General features: G+C 40.8%; 1 pseudogene; it reads left to right on the forward strand.

Moving 5' to 3' along the window:
* Positions 1–21,215, forward strand: part of LOC118972190 (protein Shroom1-like) — a 111,383-nt pseudogene that overhangs the window by 17,700 nt on the left and 72,468 nt on the right.

Consider the following 21,215-nt stretch of genomic DNA (forward strand, 5'->3'; position numbering starts at 1 on the left):
TTTCATTTGTTTTATTTTCACAATACTGCAAAATTCATGGAATCTATTTGATACATCATTCTCAAAGCTCCAGTCCCCTTTTTATCCAATCATTCAGTAAAAATACCCTATATTTGACTTCTGATTATCATTTGTGTCAATTTGTGTTACACATTGTTTAGGCTTTTTCATATACTGTATTTTTCCCTATGAAATTTCTATGGAAATAAAATCTTAAAAAAAAAAATCTTTAGAGATCTTTGTTCTGAGGATGACACTAAGATGGGAAATTACGATTTATCCTTTTGCCTCTTTCACTTTCTCTTAACCAAGGTCCTTACTAAATTACATTTCTTTATCTAAATTTTTCCATATGATTTCTTCTGAATAGTTTATAATCATAGTCCTAAATTATCCAGAGGCTTTGAACTACTATACAACTGTTGATTTTATTTTATCATGAAAGGATGCATTATATATAATAAGGCTATGTGCAGTATGTGAAGAGTTTGAGAAAAGAAGATTCATTACTGTTTAGAATACATTCCTTCTGTAACTCTCAATAGTTGCTTTAATTTAATTAATTAAAAAAGAAAATCCTATTTGATCTATGTGTGGAAGTTGTTTTTTTCTTATCCTTAAATTTCCTCAGCAGTAAGAAATCAGGCTCAGTCATAGAGTTCATAGGTTTTTAAGACCTTTATGGAATTGTTGCCTAATAGAAAGCTAAAATTCAAGGCAGGTATGTTCCTTGCACTCATAAAATTAGTAGTGTATATGTTCTTTGAATTTGTGGTAGTGGTTAGGGTAGTCTAGATTGGTTGCTGTGACTTCAACACTTTTTGTAATGTTATTTGAAAATTGGATTAAGTTTAAGTGTAGAAACCGGAATAAAAGGAACACGAGGAAGACTGTGTTTGCTTTTGTTACATGTCAAATTTCATTTCTTTTACAGAGTTGGTCTTCCTTTCTAAAAGAGGCAAATAGAGCATTAAAAAATTGAAAGGTCATTTCTAATTTCTCAAGGAAGTGTTTATCATGTACATGGGAATATCAAAGAAATGGTCACAAGGTAGAAAATTCACAGTTTCAATTAAATTTGGAGAAAAACCTCTACTTACTTGTTTTTTTCCAGATGGATTTTTTTCCTTGACTCATATACCACTACGTTTTTATAGCCTTGTGCATGACATACTGTCCTTTACTTGCTTTCTTTGATGATAGGGTGTTTTGTTGCAAGATGACTTCTTTGAAGAAAACCTGAGATATTTTTAGAAATGAGAGTTTGTGTTTTCTGGCCAAGAAAACAAATGACCTGATCTTTATGATGCTATAAAGTCATAGGTTCTAATTTTATAGACTATAATGGATGAATACCAAGTCTTTGTTCATGCTTCTGTTCAAGCAACTTTTGCCTGTGTTTTCTTCTAAGAGTTTTACGGTTTCATGTTTTTGATCTGTTTTGAGTTTACTTTGTGTATGGTGTAGGCACTAGTCCAGTTTCATTCTTTTGCATGTAGCTGTCCAGTTTTCCAAACACCAGTTGTTGAAGAAGCAGTCTTTTCCCCATTGTATATCCATGGTTCCTTTATCATATATTAATTGACCATATATGTATGGGTTTATACCTGGGCTTAATTCTGTTCCATTGATCTATGGATTCTCTTCTTATGCCGGTACTATACTGTTTCTGATTACTGTACCTGTGGAGTATAGGTTGAAGTCAGGGGGGTATTACAGCTTTTTTCTAATAGTTCTCACACTGAAAACTTCAGTATTAGTATAAATACTGGCTTCTGAGATTGTTCCATGTTTTTCTTTGGAAATTAGTTTGTCAACTTTCACAGATCCTTAAGTTACTGAGCTAGAGAAGAAGATGGTAAACTTAAGTCATAAAATCAGTCAATCCAAATGTACAGGAAATTGCTTTCTCCACAGTAAATGTAGTAACTAACTTTTACTGAGCATTTTCTCCATGCCTGGTACTCTATAGTATGTTTTATATTCATTGTTGCATGAGGTAGAGATCATTATTATCCCTATCTTATAGACTAAGAAACAGAGACTTAGAGAAATTAAGAATTTTCCCAAGGTCAGATAGTTGTTCGGTGGTGGACATGATTGTACTGCTAAGGCAAGAACTTCCTGAAATATGTCTGGGCGCTACTCTTCCTAGAGGTTGAATTCTTGAGATAAAATAGTAAATATTGATACTTGACCTCTTGGTGTGAAAAAAGGCCCAAAGATGTGCAATATGTTTGTTTGTTTGTTTGTTTTTTCAGATTCTTTCGTGCCTCACAGCTAAATATATGCAGTTACCTCTGTCTACATTTTTTTTCCCCTTTCTTGTTCTCTGGGCCATTACTTTTCCCTATCCTGATTATTCCTATGCACTGAGAACTTGCATATTCTTCTGTGAGACCTTGCTCAGACTGCTACCCCTTTCTTCTCTGTTTTAAAACTCTTTCTCCCTCTGTTTGATTCTTCCCTGATTTTTACATGCCCAAGTCTGTATTAGCAAAGACATGGCTTGAGCTTGCATCAGATGCTGGGATTGCCGTGCCTCCTGCTCCTTTGGACCCTGTTTCTAAGTGGTTGTCATTAGCGGACCCCAAATAGGAAAAATGATGTAGATTATGATAATTATATCATTTGAACTTTACCACAACCCTGTAAATTAGGCATAATCTTATTTCCGGACTTGCTTACAAGTGTTCTACCCTGCACACATCCGTTGGATTTCAGGCTTATCATCATATATATTAATGTAGTAGAATTTTGGAATACTTCTGGTTATGCATGCTTTCAAAAAGTTGAGATTTCTCTCTGTACTTTCACATACTGTGATTTTGTGAGTTTTTTCTTATGAATGCTTAAAAATAATGCCTTATCCTGTAAGTACACTATGTTAATTATTTGTGTCAAATGAACATTCAGCTTGCTTGTTCTACTAAAATAACGCATAACTTAATCTAAGTATAATTATTTTTGACAGTTTGACCTTTTATTTGTAAGCCAATACAAAGAATCAAGTCAGACTCACATATTAGAGATCTTACCTAAAGTCCAGGTTTACTAATAGTTTCAAAGAAACATGCAGTCAGAAAGCCCAAGTGAAGCAAGGAAGGATCTGGGATTCTGTGCGGTTGGTTCCACATGGCCTGCCTTTCTACACCAGACGTGCGCTTTCCTAGCCCAGAGTGGGTGAGATCTTGAAATGAGGAAGTCTAGTTGTTACCTCATGGCAGACAGTATTTAGATTTTGAAACTTCTCCAGTACCCCAGGGTTGTGTATAAACTTACATGATATTATTTTCCAGTGTGCCATGTCTCAAATCCATGGATTCTGGGTTTATTTAGTATCAGCCTCATTAACAAGGAACATCCTACAAAGAACATTCTTCACGTAAGGACTTTTCTGTTAAAAAAAATCATTAGCCTGTTTCCAGAAGGACCAGTTATTAGTATATTAACACATAGATTAAACTCTGTTACCTACTTTTCCCTGAATTTCCTTCTGGTAAAGATTTGAATGGATCCCAGGACAGCTGCTTTAATTCTCTCTGCAATTTTTAATATGTCCCCTTTAAGCTTCGTTTGTGTTTTCCTCCAACATTTTGGACATACTTCAAACCTACAGAAAAATTGTAATACCACAATATGATGACGATAATAATAATAATAATAATGCATTGTATCATGTCCATGTTTGTCCCTTTGCTGGTGATGCTGAGTTCCAATCATTTCGCTTAGATGTTGTCTGCTGGATTTTGCCATTTTAAAGGCGTGGTTTTTTAATACTTATTAAGTATTTTATGAGATGATAAGTTTGAGACTGACTTTCATACTAGTTTCATCTCTGTAGTCTTTCATTCAGTGATGTTCTACAACAGAATCAGTTAACACTTTTTTATCATTTCTATTTCTCTGCTGGGATTTTTTTTGTTTCTGGTAATATTTCAATTCATTGAGGGGAATTTGTTTTTCCTCTTATATCTATTGAGGATAGTGATAACAGCCATTATTGCCTGAAGAGAGGAAAAATGTTTATTTCTTGGTTCTTTGTATGCTGTGTACTTTTGTATTTTAACCTGGATATTTCAAAGATTAAGTAGTAGAGATTCTGGGTTTGCTTCCTTTTTCTGCAGAGTGGTTGTTGTATGGTTTGGCTTTGACTTCAAACTGTTTTCTTTTTGATAGCAGCTCCAGCCTCAGTTTAAATCTTTTGTAGTGAACTACTTTGAACCTGTTCCTGCATGAGAGGTTCAGGGTTCAGGGTTAGGGATCTGTTACATGGTTCTTCCCTTTGTGGGTTTCCCTTGCTCTCTCCGTGGATAAGCTCTCCTGACTTTACTCTTCCACAGGGTGGTTCCTTTGCCACTGCTCCTGACCATGCAGACTGCAGGTAGCCTCAGGCGAAACTCTGAAGAGATGCTGACTTTGTACAGCTTCCTATCTTTTCTCCCAGGACGCTTGCACTTGCCGTCAGAGTCTGTGTGCTTCCACGCACCCTTCATTACCTTCAGGCAGGACTTTTTGTTGTATGTCCAGGTTTTATGGTCGTTATTGGGGGAGGTGGAAGAGAAGGAGGTTAGTCACATCGTCTGTTAGTATCTTAGCCTCTCATAACCAGAAATGGGATTAACCAAAGTTGGAAGTAATTGTAAATAGCTAAGGAAAGAGGCCTGTGAACCTCAAGACCCTGTAAATGTGAATAAGTAAGAGACTGAAGAAGAAAGAGAACCCAAGACAGTAGGTCTAAGACACCAAGAGAAGAGACTGTTTCAAGAAGGGAGTGATGAATTAGGGCTTTTTGTTGATGATGTTGTTGTTTTTGAAGTTAGCAGTATTATTTTCAAAGCAGAAACTCATATATTAGATCATGATTGATGAGTTTATCAAGTTGTGGTTCCTCTGTGGTCTAGCCTACTTAGCAGGGCTGTGCTGATAGAATCAAAATGGTTTTTGTTGTTATTCATGTGATCTAAGTATATCTTCCCACCTCTCCTCTTCTCCCATCCTGTTACTTCTGTGTAAAAAGAAGTCTAACTAACTCTAAATTCTGAATTGTTTGAGTAGCTTTATTTTCTTCCTTCAGGTCTGAAACCTAGAAGGGAGAAGTGTAATATTTCTTTCTCATTGACTTCCTTACACCGTAAGCCTACCCATATATACCCAGATAGGGTCTCTTATGGCCACATGATCTGCCACAGTCAGTACTGTGACCTGTGAATCCCTTTCATAAATCTATACTTTATAAGATTATTTTTCTTAAATGCATTAAAGAAACCAAATAATAAATAATTTCTTGACATCTTTAGTTCACCTTAAAAATCTCCAGTAAAAACTTTCACCTTGGCATAGTATTTTTACCAAGAGGAAGCACTTACATAGTGCAGGTATCAATGAGAATGGTTCCATCTATATGACTGTTACCTTTATTTATACTTATCCTGGTACATTTTCTCTTCTGTTTTTTTTTGTTTTGGCTATCTCTTATGTTATTGGTGTTCTCTTTTGGTGGTCGCTTGATTAAATAGATAACTAATGTAATAGGTAAATCTGTAGGCTGAACAATGTAAAATTTAATGGCTGTTGTACTAAGGTGAATCAGAAAAAATAGCTGTTCTTGGAGAGGATGCCACTACATGGACAGGCTATTAACTCTTGGAGGGCATAAAAACTGGTGTATCCTTTTGAACCAGACATTTGGCAACATGTGTTGAAATTATTGACTAAGCATTTCCATTTTAAGAATATATTCTACAAAAATACTTGTAGATACACAAGGCTAGAAGGGAATATTCATAAAAATATTGTAATACTGGAAAATACTGTGCTTAGCATAATTTAAAAAAATTTTGAAATCACTAAATTACAAATTCATGTAAATTTATATGTAAATTATAAATCAATAGATTGTAAAATTAAATGGAGAGTGAATAAAATAAGGTGGGGAAAAATATCGACCCTAATGAGTTGTTTCATTTTATACATATACATTTATATATATATATATATATATATATACACACACACACACATATATATATTTTGTTATCATTAATCTACAATTACATGAAGAACATTATGTTTACTAGGGTTCCCCCTTCACCAAGTCCCCCCCACAAACCCCATTACAGTCACTGTCCATCAGCATAGTAAGATGTTGTAGAATCAGTACTTGTCTTCTCTGATATACATGTATATTTAATGGTTTTACATAGAAACAGATACATTCTTCTTATACAGTAGATTTTTATTTAAATAGAGACTTTAAAAAAATGTAAAGCAATATGAATTGAAAAACTTTCCTCTTAAAAAAATATTCATTGTACAGCAAAAATTTATGGAAAGTAAAGACATTATATTGACATCATATGGGTGGGTGTGTGCACGTGTGTGTATGAGTGAGCAGTGCATTTTTTTTCATTATCATTAATCTACAATTACATGAAGAATATTATGTTTGCTAGGGTCCCCCCTTCAGCAAGTCCCCCCCACAAACCCCATTACAGTCACTGTCCATCAGCGTAGTAAGATGCTGTAGAATCACTACTTGTCTTCTCTATTTTGCACAGCCCTCCCCATTCCACCCACCCCACATTATACATGCTAATCGTAATACCCCCTTTCTTCTTCCCCGCCCTTATCCCTCCCTACCCTCCCGTTCTCCCCAGCCCCTTTCCCTTTGGTAACTGTTAGTGCATTCTTGGGTTCTGTGATTCTGCTGCTGTTTTGTTCCTTCAGTTTTTCTTTGTTCTTATACTCCGCATATGAGTGAAATCATTCGGTATTTGTCTTTCTTCGCTTGGCTTATTTCACGAGCAGTACAGTTTTATATCGTAAAAGTTTTGAAAGTTTTAATGTGTTACTATTTAATTTTTTACAATGATTTGTTCTAAACTGACTTTTTTTTGGTATCATTAATCTACAATTACATGAGGAACATTATGTTTACTACGCTCCCTCCTTCACCAAGTCCCCCCACAAAACCCATTTCAGTCACTGTCCATGAGCGTAGTAAGATGCTGTAGAATCACTTCTTGTCTTCTCTGTGTTGCACAGCCCTCCCTGTACCTCCCCCCACATTATACATGCTAATCGTAATCCTCCTTTCATTTTCCCTCTCCTTACCCCTCCCTTCCCACCCATCCTCCCCAGTCCCTTTTCCTTTGGTAACTGTTAGTCCATTCTCGGTTTCTGTGATTCTGCTGCTGTTTTGTTGCTTCAGTTTTTTCTTTGTTCTTATACACCACATATGAGTGAAATCATTTGGTACTTGTCTTTCTCTGCCTGGTTTATTTCACTGAGCATACTACCCTCTGGCTCCATCCATGTTGTTGCAAATGGTAGGATTTGTTTTCTTCTTATGGCTGAATAATATTCCATTGCGTGTATGTTCATCTTCTTTATCCATTCATCTACTGATGGACACTTGGGTTGCTTCCATATCTTGGCTATTGTGAATAGTGCTGCGATAAACATAGGGGTGCATCTGTCTTTTTCAAACTGGGCTGCTGTATTCTTAGGGTAAATTACTAGAAGTGGAATTCCTGGGTCAAATGGTATTTCTATTTTTAGTTTTTTGAGGAACCTCCATATTGCTTTCCACAATGGTTGAACTAACTTACATTCCCACCATCAGTGTACGAGGGATCCCCTTCCTCCACTACCTCGCCAACATTTGTTGTTGTTTGTCTTTTGGATGGTGGCGATCCTTACTGGTGTGAGGTGATATCTCATTGTGGTTTTCATTTGTATTTCTCTGGTGATTAGCAATGTGGAGCATCTTTTCATGTGTCTGTTGGCCATCTGTATTTCTTTTTTGGAGAACTGTCTGTTCAGTTCCTCTGCCCATTTTTTAATTGGATTATTTGTTTTTTGTTTGTTGAGGCGTGTGAGCTCTTTATATATTCTGGACGTCAAGCCTTTATCAGATCTGTCATTTACAAATATGTTCTCCCATACTGTAGGGTTCCTTTTTGTTCTATTGATGGTGTCTTTTGCTGTACAGAAGCTTTTCACCTTCATATAGTCCCACTTGTTCATTTTTGCTGTTGTTTTCCTTGCCCGGGAGATACATTCATGAAGAAGTCACTCATGTTTATGTCCATGAGATTTTTGCCTATGTTTTTTTCTAAGAGTTTTATGGTTTCATGACTTACATTCAGGTCTTTGATGCATTTGGAGTTTACTTTTGTGTATGGGGTTAGACAGTGATCCAGTTTCATTCTCTTACATGTAGCTGTCCAGTTTTGCCAGCACCATCTGTTGAAGAGACTTGTCATTTCCCCATTGTATGTTCATGGCTCCTTTATCGTATATTAATTGGCCATATATGTTTGGGTTAATGTCCGGAATCTCTATTCTGTTCCAGTGGTCTGTGGCTCTGTTCTTGTGCCAGTACCAAATTGTCTTGATTACTATGGCTTTGTAGTAGAGCTTGAAGTTGGGGAGTGAGATCCCCCCTAGTTTATTCTTCTTTTTCAGGATTGCTTTGGCTATTCGGGGTCTTTGGTGTTTCCATATGAATTTTTGAACTATTTGTTCCAGTTCGTTGAAGAATGCTGTTGGTAATTTGATAGGGATTGCATCAAATCTGTATATTGCTTTGGACAGGATGGCCATTTTGACTATATTAATTCTTCCTAGCCACAAGCATGGGATGAGTTTCCATTTGTTAGTGTCCCCTTTAATTTCTCTTAAGAGTGACTTGTAGTTTTCAGGGTATAGGTCTTTCACTTCTTTGGTTAGGTTTATTCCTAGGTATTTTATTCTTTTTGATGCAATTGTGAATGGAGTTGTTGTCCTGATTTCTCTTTCTGTTGGTTCATTGTTAGTGTATAGGAAAGCCACAGATTTCTGTGTGTTAATTTTGTATCCTGCAACTTTCCTGTATTCCGGTATCAGTTCTTGTAGTTTTGGAGTGGAGTCTTTAGGGTTTTTTATGTACAATATCATGTCATCTGCAAATAGTGACAGTTTAACTTCTTCTTTACCAATCTGGATTCCTTGTATTTCTTTGTTTTGTCTGATTGCTGTGGCTAGGACCTCCAGTACTACGTTAAATAACAGTGGGGAGAGTGAGCATCCCTGTCTTGTTCCTGATCGCAGAGGAAAAGCTTTCAGCTTCTCGCTGTTCAGTGTAATGTTGGCTGTGGGTTTATCATATATGGCCTTTATTATGTTGACATACTTGCCGTCCATACCCATTTTGCTGAGAGTTTTTATCATGAATGGATGTTGAATTTTGTCAAATGCTTTTTCAGCATCTATGGAGATGATCATGTGGTTTTTGTCTTTCTTTTTTGTATATGTGGTGGATGATGTTGATGGATTTTCGAATGTTGTACCGTCCTTGCATCCCTTGGATGAATCCCACTTGGTCGTGGTGTATGATCCTTTTGATGTATTTTTGAATTCAGTTTCCTAATATTTTGTTGAGTATTTTTGCTTCTACATTCATCAGTGATACTGGTCTATAATTTTCTTTTTTGGTGGGGTCTTTGCCTGGTTTTGGTATTAGGGTAATGTTGGCATCATAGAATGAGTTTGGGAGTATTCCGTCCTCTTGCAATTTTTGGAAAACTTTAAGGAGAATGGGTGTTATGTCTTCTCTGTATGTGTGATAAAATTCTAAGGTAAATCCATCTGGCCCAGGGGTTTTGTTCTTGGGTAGTTTTTTGATTACCACTTCAGTTTCTTTGCTGGTAATTGGTTTGTTTAGATTTTGTGTTTCTTCCTTGGTTAGTCTTGGGAGGTTTCATTTTTCTAAGAAGTTGTCCATTTCTTCTAGGTTTTCCAGTTTGTTAGCATATAGGTTTTCACTGTATTCTCTAATAATTCCTTGTATTTCTTTGGGGTCTGTCATGATTTTTCCTTTCTCATGTCTGATTCTGTTGATGTGTGTTGATTCTCTTTTTCTCTTAACAAGTCTGGCTACTGGCTTATCTATTTTGTGTATTTTCTCAAAGAACCAGCTCTTGGTTTCATTGGTTTTTTTCTATTGTTTTATTCTTCTCAATTTTGTTTATTTCTTCTCTAATCTTTATTATGTCCCTCCTTCTGCTGACTTTAAGCCTCATTTGTTCTTCTTTTTCCAATTTCGATAATTGTGACGTTAGGCTGTTCATTTGGGATTGTTCTTCCTTCTTTAAATATGTCTGAATTGCTATATACTTTCCTCTTAAGACTGCTATTGCCGTGTCCCACAGAAGTTGGGGCTTTGTGTTGTCGTCATTTGTTTCCATATATTGCTTGATCTTATTTCAATTTGGTTGCTGATCCATTGATTATTTAGGAGCATGTTGTTAAGCCTCCATGTGTTTGTGGGCCTTCTTGCTTTCTTTGTACAATTTATTTCTAGTTTTATACCTTTGTGGTCTGAAAAGTTGATGGGTAGAATTTTAATCTTTTGGAATTTAGTGAGGCTCTTTTTGTGTCCTTGTATGTAGTCTATTCTGGAGAATTTTCCATGTGCACTTGAGAGGAATGTGTATCCTGTTGCTTTTGGCTGCAGAGTTCTATAGATGTCTGTTAGGTCCATCTGTTCTAGTGCATTGTTCAGTGCCTCTGTGTCCTTTCTTATTTTCTGTCTGGTGGATCTGTCCTTTGGAGTGAGTGGTGTGTTGAAGTCTCCTATAATGAATGCATTATGTTCTATTTCCTCCTTTAATTCTGTTAGTATTTTCTCACATATTGTGGTGCTCCTGTGTGAGGTGCATGTATATTTATAATGGTTATATCCTCTTGTTGGACTGAGCCCTTTATCGTTATGTAATATCCTTCTTTATCTCTTGTTACTTTCTTTGTTTTGAAGTCTATTTAGTCAGTCAGTACTAGTCTAATACTAGTACTACAACACCTGCTTTTTTCTCTCTGTTGTTTGCATGGAATATCTTTTTCCATCCCTTGACTTTTAGTCTGTGCATGTCTTTGGGTTTGAGTTGAGTCTCTTGTAAGCAGCATATAGATGGGTCTTGCTTTTTTATCCATTCTGTTACTCTGTGTCTTTTGATTGGTGCATTCAGTTGATTTACATTTAGGGTGATTATTGGAAGATATGTAGTTATTGCCATTGCAGGCTTTAGATTCGTGGTTACAAAAGGTTCAAGGTTAGCTTCTTTAGTATCTTACTGTCTAAATTTTCTCATTTATTGAGCTATTATGAACACTGTTGATTCTTTATTTCTCTCCCTTCTTATTCCTCCTCCTCCATTCTTTATATGTTGGGTGATTTATTCTGTGCTCTTTTGTGTTTCCTTTAACTGCATTTGTGGATAGTTGATTTTATTTTTTGTCTTCAGTTAGTATTTTGTTGGTCAGCTTTCTTTGTTGTGATTTTATTTTCCCTGGTTTCATCTGTTTAGCCTTAAGAGTGCTCCCATCTAGAGCAGTCCCTCTAGAATACCCTGTAGAGGTGGGTTGTTGGAGGCAAATTCCCTCAACTTTTGCTTGTCTGGGATTTGTTTAATCCCTCCTTCATATTTAAATGATAATCGTGCTGGATACAGTATTCTTAGTTCAAGGCCCTTCTATTTCATTGCATTAAATATATCATGCCATTCTCTTCTGGCCTGTATGGTTTCTGTTAAGAAGTCTGATGATAGCTTGATGGGTTTTCCTTTGTAGGTGACCTTTTTCCTCTCTCTCTAGCTGCCTTTAAAGCTGTGTCCTTGTCCTTGATCTTTGCCATTTTAATTATTATGTGTCTTGGTGTTGTCCTCCCTGGCTCCCTTCTGTTGGGATTTCTGTGTACTTCCGTGGTCTGAACGATTATTTCTTCCCCCAGTTTGGGGAAGTTTTCAGCAATTATTTCTTCAAATACACTTTCTATCCCTTTTCCTCTCTCTTCTTCTTCTGGTACCCCTATAATGTGGATGTTGTTCCTTTTGCATTGGTCACACAGTTCTCTTAATATTGTTTCATTCTTGGAGATCCTTTTATCTCTCTCTGCGTCAGCTTCTATGCGTTCCTGTTCTCTGGTTTCTATTCCATCAGTGGCCTCTTGCATCTTATCCATTCTACTTATAAATCCTTCCAGAGATTGTTTCATTTCTGTTATCTCCTTACGGACTTCATCCCTTGCCTCTTGCATATTTCTCTGCAGCTCCATCAGCATGGTTATGACCTTTATTTTGAATTCTTTTTCAGTGCGATTGGTTAGGTCTATCTCCCCAGATTCCTTCTCAGGGGAGGATCACTGGGTTAGTCTGGTCTGTATCAAATTCTTCTGCCTTTTCCTGGCAATAGAGGTAGTTGTGGGGAACTGGCACATGTGTTGGCTGGGAGAATGTCCCTTCTTGCTGTTTTGTGAGGTAGTTGTTGGGAACTGGCACATGTGTTGGCTGGGAGAATGTCCCTTCTTGCTGTTTTGTGGCCTTCCTCTCCTGGGAGAATGGCGACCCCTAGTGGCTTGTGCGGGGTAGTTGTGCACAGACGGGGTTTCTAATTCTTGTCTGGTCGCTGTGAAAGAAGCTCTGCCCTGCTGCCTCAGGCTACTGCTCCACTATGGCGGAGCGGCATCGGAGGGGAAATGGGCAGGAGATATTTATCTCCGTGAGGGGCCTCTGAGCTGCACTGCTGCCCAGGGGGTTAGAGCGCCCGGAGTTCCCCGCGATTCCCACCTGCAGGGCTAAGTGTCCCGGGGCGCTTCCGTCCAGCTGTGCGGTCCCTGTCCCTTTAAGTCTTTCAAAAAGCACTCGCTTTTCTTTTTCCCAGGGGCACTGACTCGGGGACCTACTCACAGGTTTTATTGTCCCATTCCTCTAGTATCCAGTGCCCCACTCAGTGTGTGTCTGCCATCCCCGTGCTAATGGCTAGGCTGGGTGTTTAGCAGTCCTGGGCTCCCTCTCCCTCCCCGCCCTGACTCCTCTCTTCCCGCCAGGAGCTGGCGTGAGGGACGCTCAGGTCTTGCCGGGCCGCAGCTTGTATCTTACCCCCATCGCAAGGCGCTGGGTTCTCGCAGGTGTAGATGTAGCCTGGCTGTTGTCCTGTACTTTCTGGTTTCTCTTTTAGGGATAGTTGTTTTTGTTGTATTTTCAAAAATATATATGGTTTTGGGAGGAGATTTCCACTACTTTCACGATGCCATCTTGGCTCCACCCCTCCACATCCTTTTTATTTCTTGTCTTTTTGGTTCTTGCTATTCTGACTGGAGTGAGATGATATCTCACTGTGGTTTTGATTTGCATTTCCCTTATGGTTAGTGATGTGGAGCATCTATTCATGTTCCTGTTAGCCATCTATATATCCTCTTCAAGAAAATGTCTTTTCAGATCTTTTTCTGCTCATTTTTTAATGGGATTATTTGTTTCTTTTTGGTGTTGAGTTGTATGCATTCTTTGTATATTTTGGGTATTAGTCCCTTATTGAATTTATTGTTTGCAGATAAAGTCTCCCATTCCATAGGCTACCTTTTCACTTTGCTGCTGGTTTCTTTTGCTGTGCAGAAGTTTGATGTAGTCCCACTTGTTTATTTTTGCTTTTGTTTCCTCTGCATGGGGAGGAAAAAATTGCCAATGCTGATGTTCAAGAGTTTAATGCCTAGGTCTTCCATTAGGAATTTTATGGTTTCATGTGTTGTTGTAGGTCTTTAATCCATTTTGAGTTTATTTTTATAACACTAAATCATTTTTGCAAATACTGGGAAACACCCTACTTTATTATTATTTTAGTATTCTGTTGAATTTTGTTTTCTGACATTTAGGATTATTATACCTACTTCCATAAATGAGAAGGAGTCATAGTATTTTCTTATTTTTACTATTTCTAATACATTTTGGTGTTAGATTTATGATAGTTTCTTAAAATAAATTAGAAAAGCAAACATTGGGTGACTTTTTCAACTTTTTCCTTGATGTTGGTGTTAAAAAATTCTTATAGGGTTGACTTTGATCATTTATATTTTTTCCAGAAAATCATCCAAGAGTTTTTGATTCTTTCCTGTATCTGCTTTATCATTTAAATTTTTTATCTTTTTTGTTATTTGCCAGAGATGTGACTATTTTAAGTCTGGTTTTCTGCAAACAACAACCTCTAGTGTATTTATTAGTATTCTTATCGTGTATGAATTATTTGGTTTCTCTGTTCTTCTTGAAATAATCTAATATTTTCAATCCATGTCAGCATTGCCTGTTTTTCACAAAGGTGGTGAAAGTTGGGCTTCCTCTTTGATCTGTCACTGTTTTGCTGCTGCTTTTTGGCATTTCCAGATTATTCCATGAATAAATGCTACAAAACAGAGATCTCTGTTATTTCTGCCTGATCTATCCCAAGCATCTAGCATAGTTCCTGGCACATGGTAGGGGTAGAACAAACACATACTCGTTGGCCAAGGAAAGAATGAATCTGGGGAACTTCCAGGAGGCACCTCTCCCAGGGAGACCTCCTGGATTCTAGGAGGAGGAGGAGACAGGTGACAAGCCTGAATGCCTCAGAGCGCCATTGCTTCTCCCGGCCTCACCACCCCCAGCCAGCTCCCACACAGTGCACAGGAAGTTCTGGGGAGCTGTTGCTGAGGGCCATCCCCTTTTGAGCTCTCTTCTCCCCTGCCTGTGACCTCAGGCGGGGAAGCCAGGAAGATCATGAGTTCCCTCCCTCCCAGGCACATCCTCAGTGCCATTTACTTCCAGGGGCCCTGAAAAAGCTGAAGGACAAAGTCTAAGTTTGTGGGCCACAAAATAAGCTTTGAGAAGCAAGTGTCGTGGAGGCAGTAACCTCTAGGTATCGTCATGGAGTTGGTGTTACCTTCAGACTAGCCTCATTTATTTCTGGCCAAAGGTTAAAAACTATACAAATAATTTTAATGGACATAATTATGTTCTCATCACAAAATAATGTGGCACAGTTCCATAATTACTCAAAAATGATCATTGTGAGGGCAGCTATTAAGTAGTGAATAGCTTTGAAAAAAATTTCATTAGATTTGAGAAGCACTGTTAATAACCCATTGTGATATATCTGGGGGTCAAATCACCATGTTGTGTCAAAGCGGAGATTTATGGCTCCATTTTAAATCCTTTCAAAATAATTAAGAATGTGCTCTGCATCTGACTGGGCAGGTTTGAGGCAAGAAAACCATGTATCTGCATTAGGAAGGGAATGGATCATTTCCGGCCAAAATGGAGATCAAAGCTCTTTGGACATCCATTTGGCAAGAGCATGCACATTTTATAGCTTCTCAGAAAGCATTAATGATTTTCGACAAATAGCATTCAGCTTTTCTTTCGCTTTTCCCATGGCCTTTTTCAAGCCCAGAGAGGAAATCCACATTGTCAGGGACTTCTAACCTTGACTTGGCACTTCAGGGAGTCCGGCCATGTGTGCCATTATTGGCAAACGCAGGGTATTTCTACTCTTTTTTTCTCCAGAGCAGGTCTGCGGGAGGGAGCTCTGCCCTTACCTGTGAGGGAGACACGTACCCTTTTGGTGGGTAGGTTGCTGGAATCCCCTTTGGTCCAGAAACCTTCCTGTCTCTCCGGAGCCTGAAATATTAGGGCATTTTGAGCCTTTGGGAGCAGCCCTTCCTCAGGGACTTCCCTGGACTCCTTATTGGGGAGGCGGGCAGGCAGTTGGTGCTTCTTGGGTGTCTCTGCACCGGGTGCTGATCCGGACACTTCACATGCATCATCTCCACCCTCCAGTGGAGCAGGTACCCTCATCCCTGTGTTACCAGGGAGGAAGCTGAAGCTCAGTGGGCTGACAGCATCCCGCCAGACTGTCTCGGGGAGGAGGTCCAAGGCTGGAGAGGCTCTTTAGGTCCAATAGACCATCTGATCTTTGGCCCCTTTGGTGACTCAGCCAGGAAGAGGTCATCCAGCCCCAGCGTTCATTGCTCAGGGACGGGTGCTCAGTACAAATGCCGTGTCCCATTCAGCATGAGCGATGATTATATCCTCCCATTGTTTAAACCAAAAATGCGTAAAAAGTAAAAGATGATCTTTTCCCCACCTTACAGTCTTCTGATCCTATCTTCTAATCCTATTCGTCAGAGGAAATCACTGTTAGCTGTTGAGAGTGTACATTCCAAATACCTTCCTATGCATGTGTAAACATGTAATATTTTTAGTGTAAGGATCATAAAAACTGCTCTTATGATATGCCTCTCACGCAGTAGGTTATGGATGTGCTTTGGGCATGTATATGCAGTTGCTTCATTCTGTTGATCCGTCATCTGTCAGCTCTCCTGCTATCACCTATTATTTGTTATCTCTCTACTATCTATCTATCTATCTATCTATCTATCTATCTATCTATCTATCTATCTATCTATCTATCAATCATCTATCTATCTATCTATCTGTCATCTGTCTTTCATTCTTTTCTTTCTGTCTGTCTTTCTGAATCCCTCCCTCCCCCCTTCTCCCCTCCTCTCTTCCTTTCCTTCTCTCTTGTCTAGTTAGTTCTCCCTTCATACTGTGGTCTTCAGAACAGATCTGACTGGTCACCACTTCTCCCTCCCTGTCCCCTGTTTCTTTGACTTTGTTCCCACCATTCTCCCCCTTGGTCGCTCTGCTTCTGCTGTGCTGGTCTCCTTGCTGTTCTTTGGACTTGCCAGACATGCCACTGCCTCAGGCCTTTGGAGTCACTGTTTATACTACTTGGCATGTTCTTCCCAGAAAGCCCTGTGGCTCCCTCTCTTCCTTCCTTTCATAGTTGTGCTCAAATGTAGTAAGGACCTTCATGACCATCTCTCCAAAGATGGATATAATTTTGTAAGGTGATTTAAAAAAATCATGTACAGATAACACCCGAAGTCAAGGTCAATATTATCCTTCCTGATGAAATAATAGAAGCTGAAATTTACAAGATAAAAAAGTGGAATGGCCTCTCTATTCATGCACCTGCACCACACCACATGCAGAAGAGGAAGGGAAGGACTGGAGGCCCAGGACCTGTCAGAGTGTCCAGAGAGGCAGTGGTCTGACCATCAGGCAGAAGGCGGAGCTGTGGCCTGAGGGTGAGGCTTCAGTTATTGACAGGGGGCGTGACTGGTAGTGACGAGGTCTAGTGTGTGGCTCTGGGTGGCCACATGGGGTAGAGGAGGAGGACACTGGAATAAGGTGGTCTAGGAAGTGGAGGTCAGGATGCAGGATGGGCCATCCATGTGGGTGTCAGTCACCTAGGAGGGGGAAGGAGGGGAAGATCGTGCCAGGGACCCAAGTTGTGGTGAATGAGTTGCCAGTCATTGAGGAGGTATGGAGGTGGGAAGTGACATGATGGCAGAGAGGAGAGGGACCCCACTTCCCATGCCCAAGGGCCTGGGGAAGTGGCGTCCTCCGTGGGAAGCCGGGTTTCCAGAAAAGGCATGAGGGCTTTTGAGTAGACGCTGATGACACGGGAGAGTTTTTAAATTATGGAGCTGTAGTTCTAGAAAGCCCAGTGGAAGGCTGGGGTTTTTAGGAAGCTCTGTCCTAGAGAACTACGACTACTGAAATTCCTCATTGAAAAATATCTCAGACGCCCTTAATAAGAGAGTGTATTTGTAGCATTTTGTACCCATTTCCCTTCAGCTTACCAACTTAAGTATAGTTAGCATCTGATTTAGGCCAAAGAAATGCTCCCTCATTCCCTTCCTGCCATCCTTCCTTCCTTCTTTCCTTTTTCTTTCTTTCTTTCCACTTAATGATTCCCTGTTGTCTGAGTTGCTGTGTCACCTCCAGCTCTGAATGAAAAACACCTTTGGCTGTAATGGCTCTGCCTCTTTCCTAAGTTCATACCTGTGTCCATGAGCCCAGCTGGGCAGTTTCCCGCTGGATTCTCCCTGCCCCACCATCCTCTGAACAGCGGAGTGCCGGTGCAGACGGGAGCACAGACACAGAGGACACTGGCAGCTTGGGCCCAGGGGGCCGGGCCTCCCTCCTAGGGTCTTGGCTGTGGACGTCACAGAGACTTCCAGAGAGGGCTGTGCGAGCTCAGGAAAGACTGCTCCGAAGATCCTAGTTTTACTCTGGTTCTGGGAAAACTAGCGTATATGACAGAGCCTGTGAAAATGTCCAGCAGGTTTCCTGGTGCACAGTAGGTTGGTTTTTTTTTATTGGTCAAAAGGCTTCTGGTGGCAGTGGGGTGTCCAAGCCATCTGTTCGGCCTCCAGGGGGTTCGCATGGAGCCGCTGCTGCTGCACAGTGAGTTGCTGATGCACAGCCATGAATCACAGCACGAGAGCTGCTCACAATCACCTTATATGTGTTTTCAGTTCTCGAATTTAAAACCATTTACTGCTGGGAACAGATGTTAAATTCAGGACGCTTGTCAATTGTTGGCACTGTACACAAAAAAGATGCTTAAAATTAGAAGCCTGATTGAATTTTAAGTATAGTGATCACAGTGGTTGGAACTAAAATAATTGAAATAGTAAACAGCTTATTGTGGGAGGTGGGAGTAGGCAATGGAAAGAGGGGCTGAACTTGATGTGAAAACCCACTATGCGGAGTTACATGACTGTTGAGTTAATTAATGCTTAATTGTGATGGAAACCCTCCAGCATTGTGTCAGCCTTAACACATTCATTCATGACTTAGATCAGAAGAATAGCCACCAGGATTCACTAATAACAGTGAGGGCGACACCCATTATCAGTGGGCATCTTCTGTGTGCCTGGTACTGGACTTGAACCTTTATGTATCTGATTAATGTCTAAACTGTTTATTTTTTATTTTCCAGGGTTAGGAAGGGCTGACAATTTAGGTGATCTCTTGCTCTGGCCAATTTAAAAAAATGTCATGAAATTTCATAACTCATGACTTCCCATTTTAGCCACTTTTACATAAACAACCCTGTGACATTAAGTACATCGACATGTTGGACAACCATCACCACTATCCATTCGTAGCATTTTTTCATCATCTCAAACAGAAACTCTGAACCTATTACACAGTAACTCTCCATGTCTCCCTCCTTTGGCCCCTGGTAACCTCTCTTCTACTTTCTCCATGAATTTGCCTTGGCCAAACTGGATAAGGCTGATGCCGCCTCTCACTCACTCCAGACCCTCAGATAGAAGGGATCCGCTGTTCTCACTGTGGTTACCCTTTCTGGGATGCAGAGCAAGGCAGGCTGACCCGAGGCCCCTCTGGATGCCCCCGGAGCACCACAAGGAGGGTGTACTCAGGGAAGGCTGGGTCTCAGACCCCAAGGTCTGGGAGGCCTGCTTCCCCTGCAAAAGCCTCCTGCCAGCTCCCTGCGTGGCTCTCTATCCTGTCAGGGCTTGGGATGGCGCAAGTGCTGCAGGCCTCCAGCAGTAACAGCTTTTCGTTCTTTGGACATATGGGTCCTTCTCTGAGGAGTACCTTCTCCCAGGCCCCCACCGTTGCCAAGGTGGCTGCTTCTCCTTTTCATCCCAGCTCAGGAGTTTCTCCAGGAGGCTTCGCTGGGGTTCATCATGACTCTCACTCTCTGCTGGTTCTGGGCACCGCTGGTCCCTCCAGAGAGTTCTGCATGCCTTGCATCCTGGTGCTGGCCACGCGGGGCTGCTGGTGTCTGCTCACCTGCCCATCTGCTCTGCAAGCTTGTGGGTTGTGTGAGGGCCACAGGTCCCATTCAGCTGTAGCCCCGTGCCTGCATGTAGTTGATACCTGGTACGGAAGTGTGGGGTGAATTCCCTCCATGACCTCCTGTTGTGGAAAGAATTGGTGTGTGCCACTTGGCAGCCTGCTTTCACTGGCATCTGCCTTGTGCTTCCCCAGGTTCCTGCCCAAGTACACAGACTGCTGGGCATAGGCGTGCACAGAAGGTGTGGGAAGGAACAGAAAGGTGGGGTCTTAGAGCAGCAAGAGGCCCAGGCCACCTCAGTGGCTGATGTCCCCTGCTCAGGAATGTGCTCTGACCCCTCCAGGGGGAAATGTGTTGTGTGGGAATGGGTGTTGAAATTCAAGTGAGTTCAACTGAGGACTCAGTTTCCCTATTTCTTTATGAGGTTTGTTCCTTAACAGGGCTTCCTGGCCATGCTGGAGGGCTGTGTGCTTCACAGGCCTGCTGGTTTCCTGGTGCTATTGTTGGTGGACTGGGAACAAAGTAGATTTTAATTTTCCACAAGTGGTGTTTCAGTTTGAAATGACACAGAGATATCTATTTCTGCCTTGTTAGGTGCTTCATGTGATAGTCAAGATAATTGTTCCATAAATACTGTTGTAGGCTTGGATCTTGCAATGAGGCACTAAGAGACAGCCAGCTACCCCAGGAAAGTCCTTGGTGATGTTGCAAGGTTAGAGTTCAAACCGGAAGCATGCAGTCCTTGGCGTGGAAGAAATGTGGTCAACAGTGTCTGTTGGTATTAACAGAAGAATGACATCTAAGAAAAGTCAAGAACCCCAATCTGTTTTCACCAAATATCTCCTCTCTCACAAACGTATTTCTCAGAGGCATGCGTATGTAATTTTTTAATTGCAAGAAGGTACACAGTAATTAAGACCTCTAGATTTGAATCCAGATTCTATCACCTGCCAGCCCCAGGCCTCTTTTCCTCTTTGGGACTCAGCTTTACCAGGTATAAAGTGAGGGCGAGAAGCCCAGCATCTAGGGTGACTGCAAGAATGAAATGAGGTGAAGCAAGGGCTCACCCCTGGGCCTGGCATAACACGAATGTTAAATGTGGAATGGGTACGGTTGCAGTTCAGTTTGATTAGAATTCCTCACTCCTACTGAACCTGGACTGCAGTCTCTCACATGATCCCAGACAGACTGTGGTCTCAATCACCTCTCTTCCCCGAGTAGAATCTTCAGTGATTCTGATTGGAGAGTTCTTTACGCCGTGGCCCATAAAAGGCCTTTGGGAGGGTATCCCAGCCAGTTCTGTGCCTTCCTGCTTGGGGAAGACTCAATTCTGTTTCAGGGTCTTCCTGCCAAACGTGTTGGGCAATATGTCTGTGAAAGAAAAGGAGATGTTTGGTGTGGGTAAGGACTGTGTGTGTGGTTGGGGCAGGTGAGAAAGGACCTGTGGGCTGGTCTGGGGGACATGCACTCCTCAGCCGTGCCCTCAGCAGGCGAAGGCTGCTTGTGCTGTGTGTGCATGGTGGGGTGTGTGTGGCTAAGAAGGGGTCTCTGTGCTCAGTGGGAACCTGGGATTCACCCAGCTGATGAATGCTGCTTCTGTGACAGCTGACTTTTTGTTTTGAGATTCATTTTGGGGTACATAGTACAAAAACTTGAGGTGAACAGTTACTGATGAGAGATGCAGACGCTACATGAAAACCGCTTTGCTATCGATCTGAGTTAATGGGCAGATAACCCAGAGT

Source organism: Manis javanica, chromosome 14 (assembly GCF_040802235.1).
Source record: "Manis javanica isolate MJ-LG chromosome 14, MJ_LKY, whole genome shotgun sequence".
Lineage (NCBI taxonomy): Eukaryota > Metazoa > Chordata > Mammalia > Pholidota > Manidae > Manis > Manis javanica.